This window comes from Phyllobates terribilis, unplaced genomic scaffold (assembly GCF_046119375.1).
Source record: "Phyllobates terribilis strain yellow unplaced genomic scaffold, ASM4611937v1 Scaffold_10__3_contigs__length_209671492, whole genome shotgun sequence".
NCBI classification, from domain to species: domain Eukaryota; kingdom Metazoa; phylum Chordata; class Amphibia; order Anura; family Dendrobatidae; genus Phyllobates; species Phyllobates terribilis.
This window is the reverse complement of record NW_027362770.1, coordinates 204,432,335-204,447,165: the sequence shown is the minus strand read 5'-3', so window position 1 is coordinate 204,447,165 and position 14,831 is coordinate 204,432,335.

The window sequence follows — 14,831 nt, the reverse complement described above, 5'->3', positions numbered from 1 at the left end:
ACACTACACCGCAACTATACACTACACCGCAAGTATGCACACCACACACTACACCGCAACTATACACTACACCACAAGTATACACACCACACACTACACCGCAACTATACACTACACCGCAAGTATACACACCACACACTACACCGCAACTATACACTACACCGCAAGTATACACACCACACACTACACCGCAACTATACACTACACCGCAAGTATACACACCACACACTACACCGCAACTATACACTACACCGCAAGTATACACACCACACACTACACCGCAACTATACACTACACCGCAAGTATACACACTACACCGCAAGTATACACACTACACCGCAACTATACACTACACCGCAACTATACACACCACACACTACACCGCAACTATACACTACACCGCAAGTATACACACCACACACTACACCGCAAATATACACTACACCGCAAGTATACACACCACACACTACACCGCAACTATACACTACACCGCAAGTATACACACCACACACTACACCGCAACTATACACTACACCGCAAGTATACACACCACACACTACACCGCAACTATACACTACACCGCAAGTATACACACCACACACTACACCGCAACTATACACTACACCGCAAGTATACACACCACACACTACACCGCAACTATACAGTACACCGCAAGTATACACACCACACACTACACCGCAACTATACACTACACCGCAAGTATACACACCACACACTACACCGCAACTATACACTACACCGCAAGTATACACACTACACCGCAAGTATACATACTACACCGCAACTATACACTACACCGCAAGTATACACACCACACACTACACCACAACTATACACTACACAGCAAGTATACACACCACACACTACACCGCAACTATACACTACACCGCAACTATACACACCACACACTACACCGCAACTATACACTACACCGCAACTATACACACCACACACTACACCGCAACTATACACTACACCGCAACTATACACACCACACCGCAACTATACACTACACCGCAACTATACACACTACACTGCAACTATACACACCACACACAACACCGCAACTATACACTACACCGCAAGTATACACACCACACACTACACCGCAACTATACACACTACACCGCAAGTATACACACCACACACTACACCGCAACTATACACTACACCGCAACTATACACACCACACACTACACCGCAACTATACACTACACCGCAAGTATACACACCACACACTACACCGCAACTATACACTACACCGCAAGTATACACACCACACACTACACCGCAACTATACACTACACCGCAAGTATACACACCACACACTACACCGCAACTATACACTACACCGCAAGTATGCACACCACACACTACACCGCAACTATACACTACACCGCAAGTATACACACCACACACTACACCGCAACTATACACTACACCGCAAGTATACACACCACACACTACACCGCAACTATACACTACACCGCAAGTATACACACCACACACTACACCGCAACTATACACTACACCGCAAGTATACACACCACACACTACACCGCAACTATACACTACACCGCAAGTATACACACCACACACTACACCGCAACTATACACTACACCGCAAGTATACACACTACACCGCAAGTATACACACTACACCGCAACTATACACTACACCGCAACTATACACACCACACACTACACCGCAACTATACACTACACCGCAAGTATACACACCACACACTACACCGCAACTATACACTACACCGCAAGTATACACACCACACACTACACCGCAACTATACACTACACCGCAAGTATACACACCACACACTACACCGCAACTATACACTACACCGCAAGTATACACACCACACACTACACAGCAACTATACACTACACCGCAAGTATACACACCACACACTACACCGCAACTATACACTACACCGCAAGTATACACACCACACACTACACCGCAACTATACACTACACCGCAAGTATACACACTACACCGCAAGTATACATACTACACCGCAACTATACACTACACCGCAAGTATACACACCACACACTACACCACAACTATACACTACACAGCAAGTATACACACCACACACTACACCGCAACTATACACTACACCGCAACTATACACACCACACACTACACCGCAACTATACACTACACCGCAACTATACACACCACACACTACACCGCAACTATACACTACACCGCAACTATACACACCACACCGCAACTATACACTACACCGCAACTATACACACTACACTGCAACTATACACACCACACACAACACCGCAACTATACAATACACCGCAAGTATACACACCACACACTACACCGCAACTATACACACTACACCGCAAGTATACACACCACACACTACACCGCAACTATACACTACACCGCAACTATACACACCACACACTACACCGCAACTATACACTACACCGCAAGTATACACACCACACACTACACCGCAACTATACACTACACCGCAAGTATACACACCACACACTACACCGCAACTATACACTACACCGCAAGTATACACACCACACACTACACCGCAACTATACACTACACCGCAAGTATGCACACCACACACTACACCGCAACTATACACTACACCGCAAGTATACACACCACACACTACACCGCAACTATACACTACACCGCAAGTATACACACCACACACTACACCGCAACTATACACTACACCGCAAGTATACACACCACACACTACACCGCAACTATACACTACACCGCAAGTATACACACCACACACTACACCGCAACTATACACTACACCGCAAGTATACACACCACACACTACACCGCAACTATACACTACACCGCAAGTATACACACTACACCGCAAGTATACACACTACACCGCAACTATACACTACACTGCAACTATACACACCACACACTACACCGCAACTATACACTACACCGCAAGTATACACACCACACACTACACCGCAACTATACACTACACCGCAAGTATACACACCACACACTACACCGCAACTATACACTACACCGCAAGTATACACACCACACACTACACCGCAACTATACACTACACCGCAAGTATACACACCACACACTACACCGCAACTATACACTACACCGCAAGTATACACACCACACACTACACCGCAACTATACACTACACCGCAAGTATACACACCACACACTACACCGCAACTATACAGTACACCGCAAGTATACACACCACACACTACACCGCAACTATACACTACACCGCAAGTATACACACCACACACTACACCGCAACTATACACTACACCGCAAGTATACACACTACACCGCAAGTATACATACTACACCGCAACTATACACTACACCGCAACTATACACACCACACACTACACCGCAACTATACACTACACCGCAAGTATACACACTACACCGCAAGTATACACACCACACACTACACTGCAACTATACACTACACCGCAACTATACACACCACACACTACACTGCAACTATACACTACACCGCAAGTATACACTCCGCAACTATACACACTGCAAACTACACAACATACTACACACAGTACACTACACCGCAAGTATACACACCACACACTACACCGCAACTATACACTACACCGCAACTATACACACCACACACTACACCGCAACTAAACACTACACCGCAAGTATACACACCACACACTACACCGCAACTATACACTGCACCGCAAGTATACACACCACACACTACACCGCAACTATATACACCACACACTGCACCACAACTATACACTACACCGCAAGTATACACACTACACCGCAAGTATACACTCCGCAACTATACACACTGCAAACTACACAACATACTACACACAGTACACTACACCGCAAGTATACACACCACACACTACACCGCAACTATACACTACACCGCAAGTATACACACCACACACTACACCGCAACTATACACTACACCACAACTATACACACCACACACTACACTGCAACTATACACTACACCGCAAGTATACACTCCGCAAATATACACACTGCAAACTACACAACATACTACACACAGTACACTACACCGCAAGTATACACACCACACACTACACCGCAACTATACACTACACCGCAACTATACACACCACACACTACACCGCAACTATACACTACACCGCAAGTATACACACTACACCGCAAGTATACACTCCGCAACTATACACACTGCAAACTACACAACATACTACACACAGAACACTACACCGCAAGTATACACACCACACACTACACCGCAACTATACACTACACCGCAACTATACACACCACACACTACACCGCAACTATACACTACACCGCAAGTATACACACCACACACTACACCGCAACTATACACTACACCGCAACTATACACACTACACCGCAACTATACACTACACCGCAAGTATACACACCACACACTACACCGCAACTATACACTGCACCGCAAGTATACACACCACAAACTACACCGCAACTATACACACCACACACTACACCGCAACTATACACTACACCGCAACTATACACACTACACCGCAACTATACACTACACCGCAAGTATACACACCACACACTACACCGAAACTATACACTACACCGCAACTATACACACCACACACTACACCGCAACTATACACACTACACCGCAACTATACACACTACACCGCAACTATACACTACACCGCAACTATACACACCACACACTACACCGCAACTATACACTACACCGCAACTATACACACCACACACTACACTGCAACTATACACACCACACACTACACCGCAACTATACACACCACACACTACACCGCAACTATACACTACACCGCAACTATACACACCACACACTACACTGCAACTATATACTACACTGCAACTATACACACCACACACTACACCGCAACTATAAACTACACCGCAACTATACACACCACACACTACACCGCAACGATACACTACACCGCAACTATACACACCACACACTACACCGCAACTATACACTACACCGCAACTATACACACCACACACTACACCGCAACTATACACTACACCGCAACTATACACACCACACATTACACCACAACTATACACACCACACATTACACCGCAACTATACACTACACCGCAAGTATACACACCACACACTACACCGCAACTATACACTACACCGCAAGTATACACACCACACACTACACCACAACTATACACTACACTGCAAGTATACACACCACACACTACACCGCAACTATACACTACACCGCAACTATACACACCACACACTACACCGCAACTATACACTACACCGCAACTATACACACCACACACTACACCGCAACTATACACTACACCGCAACTATACACACCACACAGCAACTATACACTACACCGCAACTATACACACTACACCGCAACTATACACACCACACACTACACCGCAACTATACACTACACCGCAAGTATACACACCACACACTACACCGCAACTATACACACTACACCGCAACTATACACACCACACACTACACCGCAACTATACACTACACCGCAACTATACACACCACACACTACACCGCAACTATACACTACACCGCAAGTATACACACCACACACTACACCGCAACTATACACTACACCGCAACTATACACACCACACACTACACCGCAACTATACACTACACCGCAACTATACACACCACACACTACACCGCAACTATACACTACACCGCAAGTATACACACCACACACTACACCGCAACTATACACTACACCGCAAGTATACACACCACACACTACACCGCAACTATACACTACACCGCAAGTATACACACCACACACTACACCGCAACTATACACTACACCGCAAGTATACACACCACACACTACACCGCAACTATACACTACACCGCAAGTATACACACCACACACTACACCGCAACTATACACTACACCGCAAGTATACACACCACACACTACACCACAACTATACACTACACCGCAAGTATACACACTACACCGCAACTATACACTACACCGCAACTATACACACCACACACTACACCGCAACTATACACTACACCGCAAGTATACACACCACACACTACACCGCAACTATACACTACACCGCAAGTATACACACCACACACTACACCGCAACTATACACTACACCGCAAGTATACACACCACACACTACACCGCAACTATACACTACACCACAAGTATACACACCACACACTACACCGCAACTATACACTACACCGCAAGTATACACACCACACACTACACCGCAACTATACACTACACCGCAAGTATACACACCACACACTACACCGCAACTATACACTACACCGCAAGTATACACACCACACACTACACCGCAACTATACACTACACCGCAAGTATACACACCACACACTACACCGCAACTATACACTACACCGCAAGTATACACACCACACACTACACCGCAACTATACACTACACCGCAACTATACACACCACACACTACACTGCAACTATACACTACACCGCAAGTATACACTCCGCAACTATACACACTGCAAACTACACAACATACTACACACAGTACACTACACCGCAAGTATACACACCACACACTACACCGCAACTATACACTACACCGCAACTATACACACCACACACTACACCGCAACTATACACTAAACCGCAAGTATACACACCACACACTACGCCGCAACTATACACTACACCGCAACTATACACACCACACACTACACCGCAACTATACACTACACCGCAACTATACACACTACACCGCAACTATACACTACACCGCAAGTATACACCCCACACACTACACCGCAACTATACACTGCACCGCAAGTATACACACCACACACTACACCGCAACTATTCACACCACACACTACACCGCAACTATACACACCACACACTACACCGCAACTATACACACTACACCGCAACTATACACTACACCGCAATTATACACACCACACACTACACCGCAACTATACACTACACCGCAACTATACACACCACACACTACACCGCAACTATACACACTACACCGCAACTATACACACTACACCGCAACTATACACTACACCGCAACTATACACACCACACACTACACCGCAACTATACACTACACCGCAACTATACACACTACACCGCAACTATACACTACACCGCAACTATACACACCACACACTACACCGCAACTATACACTACACCGCAACTATACACACCACACAGTACACCGCAACTATACACTACACCGCAAGTATACACACCACACACTACACTGCAACTATACACTGCACCGCAAGTATACACACCACAAACTACACCGCAACTATACACTACACTGCAACTATACACACCACACACTACACCGCAACTATACACTACACCGCAACTATACACACTACACCGCAACTATACACTACACCGCAACTATACACACCACACACTACACCGCAACTATACACTGCACCGCAACTATACACACCTCACACTACACCGCAACTATACACTACACCGCAACTATACACACCACACACTACACCGCAACTATACACTACACCGCAACTATACACACCACACACTACACCACAACTATACACTACACTGCAACTATACACACCACACACTACACCGCAACTATACACTACACCGCAACTATACACACTACACCGCAACTATTCACACCACACACTACACCGCAACTATACACTACACCGCAACTATACACACCACACACTACACCGCAACGATACACTACACAGCAAGTATACACACCACACACTACACCGCAACTATACACTACACCGCAAGTATACACACCACACACTACACCGCAACTATACACTACACCGCAACTATACACACCACACACTACACCGCAACTATACACTACACCGCAAGTATACACACCACACACTACACCGCAACTATACACTACACCGCAAGTATACACACCACACACTACACCGCAACTATACACACCACACGCTACACCGCAAATATACACACCGCACACTACACCACAACTATACACTAAACCGCAAGTATACACACCACACACTACACCGCAACTATACACTACACCGCAACTATACACACCACACACTACACCGCAACTATACACACCACACACTACACCGCAAGTATACACTACACCGCAAGTATACACACCACACACTACACCGCAACTATACACTACACCGCAAGTATACACTCCGCAACTATACACACTGCAAACTACACAACATACTACACACAGTACACTACACCGCAAGTATACACACCACACAGTACACTGCAACTATACACTACACCGCAACTATACACACCACACACTACACCGCAACTATACACTACACCGCAACTATACACACCAAACACTACACCGCAACTATACACTACACCGCAAGTATACACTCCGCAACTATACACACTGCAAACTACACAACATACTACACACAGTACACTACACCGCAAGTATACACACCACACAGTACACTGCAACTATACACACCACACACTACACCACAAACTACATTACACCGCAAGTATACACACCACACAGTACACTGCAACTATACACTACACCGCAAGTGTACACACCGCAATTATACACACCACACACTACACCACAAACTACACTACACCGCAAGTATACACACCACACACTACACTGCAACTATTCACACCACACACTACACCGCAACTATACACTACACCGCAAGTATACACACCACACACTACACCACAAACTACACACACCACATGCTACACAGCAACTATACACACTGCAACTATATACACCACAAACCACACACACTACACCGCAACTATACACACAACTAACTACACAGCAACTATACACACCACACACTACACAGCAACTATTCACACCACACACTACACCACAACTATACACACCACACACTACACCACAACTATACACACCACATGCTACACCGCAACTATACACACCACACGCTACACCGCAAATATACACACCACACGCTACACCGCAACTATACACACCACACACTACACCGCAACTATACACACCACAAACTACACCACAAACTACACACACCACACATTACACCGCAACTATACACACAACTAACTACACAGCAACTATTCACACCACACACTACACCACAACTATACACACCACACACTACACCGCAACTATACACACCACACATTACACCGCAACTATACACACCACACACTACACCGCAACTATACACACCACACAGTACACAGCAACTATACACACCACACACTACACCGCAACTATGCACACCACACAGTACACAGCAACTATACACACCACAAACTACACTACACTGCAAGTATACACACCACACAGTACACTGCAACTATTCACACCACACACTACACCGCAACTATACACTACACCGCAAGTGTACACACCGCAATTATACACACCACACACTACACCACAAACTACACTACACCGCAAGTATACACACCACAAACTACACCACAAACTACACACACCACACACTACACAGCAACTATACACACCACACGCTACACCGCAACTATACACACTGCAACTATATACATCATAAACTACACACACCACACACTACACCGTAACTATACACACAACTAACTACACAGCAACTATTCACACCACACACTACACCGCAACTATACACTACACCGCAACTATACACACCACACACTACACCACAACTATACACACCACACACTACACCACAACTATACACACCACACACTACACCACAACTATACACACCACACACTACACCGCAACTATACACACCACACGCTACACCGCAACTATACACACCGCACACTGCACCGCAACTATACACACCACACGCTACACCGCAACTATACACACCACACACTACACCGCAACTATACACACCACACACTACACCGCAACTATACACACCACAAACTACACAGCAACTATGAACCACACGCTACACTGCAACTATACACACCACACGCTACACTGCAACTATACACACCACACACTACACCGCAACTATACACACCACAAACTACACCGCAACTATACACACCACACGCTACACTGCAACTATGCACACCACACGCTACACTGCAACTATACACACCACACACTACACCGCAACTATACACACCACACACTACACCGCAACTATACACCACACACTACACCGCAACTATGAACCACACGCTACAGCGCAACTATACACACCACAAACTACACAGCAACTATACACACTGCAACTATATACACCGCACACTACATTGCAACTATACATACCACACATCTCAACTATACACCACACACTACACTGCAACTAAACACACCACAAACTACACCTCAACTATACACTACACTGCAACTCTACACACCGCAACTATACACACTGCAATTATACACTACACCCAACTATACACTACACCTCAACTATACACTACACCGCAACTATACACACCACACAGTACACCACAACTATTTACACCACACGCTACACTGCAGCTATACACACCACACACTGCACCGCAACTATACACACCACACACTGCACCGCAACTATACACACCACACACTACACCACAACTATACACACCACACACTACACAGCAACTATACACACCACACACTACACCGCAACTATACACACCACACACTACACAGCAACTATACACACCGCAACTATATACACCGCACACTACAGCGCAACTATACACTACACCGCAACTATACACACCACACACTGCACCGCAACTATACACTACACTGCAACTATACACACCGCAACTATTTACACCACACACTGCACCGCAACTATACACACTGCAATTATACACTACACCCAACTATACACTACACCTCAACTATACACACCACACAGTACACCACAGCTATTTACACCACACGCTACACTGCAGCTATACACACCACACACTGCACCGCAACTATACACACCACACACTGCACCGCAACTATACACACCACACACTACACCGCAACTATACACACCACACGCTACACCGCAACTATACACACCACACACTACACCGCAACTATACACACCACACGCTACACCGCAACTATACACACCACACACTACACCGCAATTATACACACCACACACTACACCGCAACTATACACACAACACCACAACTATACACACCACAAACTACACATCAACTATACACACCACAAACTACACCACAACTATACACACCACAAACTACACCACAACTATACACACCACACAATGCACCGCAACTACACACACCACAAACTACACCACAACTATACACACCACAAACTACACAGCAACTATACACACCACACACTGCACCGCAACTATACACACCACACGCTACACCGCAACTATACACCACACACAACACCGCAACTATACACACCACACGCTACACCGCAACTATTTACACCACACGCTACACTGCAGCTATACACACCACACACTGCACCGCAACTATACACACCGCACCGCAACTATACACACCACACACTACACCGCAACTATACACACCACACAGTACACTGCAATTATACACACCACACACTACACCGCAACTATACACACAACACACTACACCACAACTATACACACCACAAACTACACAGCAACTATACACACCACAAACTACACCACAACTATACACACCACACACTGCACCGCAACTACACACACCACAAACTACACCACAACTATACACACCACAAACTACACAGCAACTATACACACCACACACTGCACCGCAACTATACACACCACACACTACACCACAACTACACACACCACACACTACACCACAACTATACACACCACAAACTACACCACAACTATACACACCACACACTACACCACAACTATACACACCACACACTACACCACAACTATACACACCACAAACTACACAGCAACTATACACACCACACACTACACCGCAACTATACACCACACACTACACCGCAACTATACACACCACACGCTACACCGCAACTATACACACCACACGCTACACCGCAACTATACACACCACACGCTACACCGCAACTATACACACCACACACTACACCGCAACTATACACACCATACACTACACCGCAACTATACACACCACACAGTACACTGCAATTATACACACCACACACTACACCGCAACTATACACACAACACACTACACCACAACTATACACACCACAAACTACACATCAACTATACACACCACAAACTACACACCAACTATACACACCACACACTGCACCGCAACTACACACACCACACACTACACCACAACTATACACACTACAACTATACACACCACAAACTACACAGCAACTATACACACCACACACTGCACCGCAACTATACACCACACACTACACCACAACTATTCACAGCACACACTACACCGCAACTATACACACCACACATTACACCGCAACTATACACACCACAAACTACACAGCAACTATGAACCACACGCTACACTGCAACTATACACATCACACGCTACACCGCAAATATACACACCACACGCTACACCGCAACTATACACACCACAAACTACACAGCAACTATGAACCACACGCTACACCGCAACTATACACACCACACGCTACACCGCAACTATACACACCAAACGCTACACCTCAACTGTACACACCACACACTACACCACAACTATTTACACCACACACTGCACCGCAACTATACACAGTGCAATTATACACTACACCCAACTATACACTACACCTCAACTATACACTACACCGCAACTATACACACGACACAGTACACCACAACTATTTACACCACACGCTACACTGCAGCTATACACACCACACACTGCACCGCAACTATACACACCACACACTACACCGCAACTATACACACCAAACACTACACCACAACTATACACACCACAAACTACACAGCAACTATACACCACACACTACAACACAACTATTCACACCGCACACTACACCACAACTATTCACAGCACACACTACATCGCAACTATACACACCACACATTACACCGCAACTATACACACCACAAACTACACAGCAACTATACAAACCACACACTACACCGCAACTAAACACACCACACACTACACCGCAACTATACACACCACACAGTACACTGCAACTATACACACAACACACTACACCACAACTATACACACCACACACTACACCACAACTATACACACCACACACTACACCGCAACTATACACACCACACAGTACACAGCAACTATACACACCACACACTACACCACAACTATACACTACACCGCAACTATACACACCACACAGTACACAGCAACTATACACACCACACACTACACCGCAACTATACACACCACACACTACACCGCAACTATATACACCACACAGTACACTGCAACTATACACACAACACACTACACCGCAACTATACACACCACAAACTACACAGCAACTATACACACCACACACTACACACTACACCGCAACTACACACACCACACACTACACCGCAACTATGCACACCACACAGTACACAGCAACTATACACACCACACAGTACACAGCAACTATACACAACACACACTACACCGCAACTATACACACCACACACTACACCACAACTATACACACCACACACTACACCACAACTATACACACCATAAACTACACCACAACTATTCACACCACACACTACACCGCAACTATGCACACCACACACTACACCACAACTATACACCACACACTACACCGCAACTATACACACCACACACTACACCGCAACTATACACACCACACACTACACTGCAACTATACACACAACACACTACACCGCAACTATACACACCACACGCTACACCGCAACTATACACACCACACACTACACTGCAACTATACACACAACACACTACACCGCAACTATACACACCACACACTACACCACAACTATACACACCACACACTACACCGCAACTATACACACCACACGCTACACCTCAACTATACACACCACACACTACACCGCAACTATACACACCACAAACTACACAGCAACTATACACACCACACAGTACACCGCAACTACACACACCACACACTACACCGCAACTATACACACCACACACTACACCGCAACTACACACACCACACACTACACCGCAACTATACACACCACACAGTACACACTACACTGCAACTATACACACCACACACTACACCGCAACAATACACACCACACACTACACTGCAACTATACACACCACACACTACACTGCAACTATACACACCACATGCTACTCCGCAACTATACACACCGCAACTATATACACCACACACTACACTGCAACTATACACACCACACACTACACTGCAACTATACACACCACACACTACACTGCAACTATACACACCACATGCTACTCCGCAACTATACACACCGCAACTATATACACCACACACTACACTGCAACTATACACACCACACACTACACCGCAACAATACACACCACACACTACACTGCAACTATACACACCACACACTACACTGCAACTATACACACCACATGCTACTCCGCAACTATACACACCGCAACTATATACACCACACACTACACTGCAACTATACACACCACACACTACACTGCAACTATACACACCACACACTACAC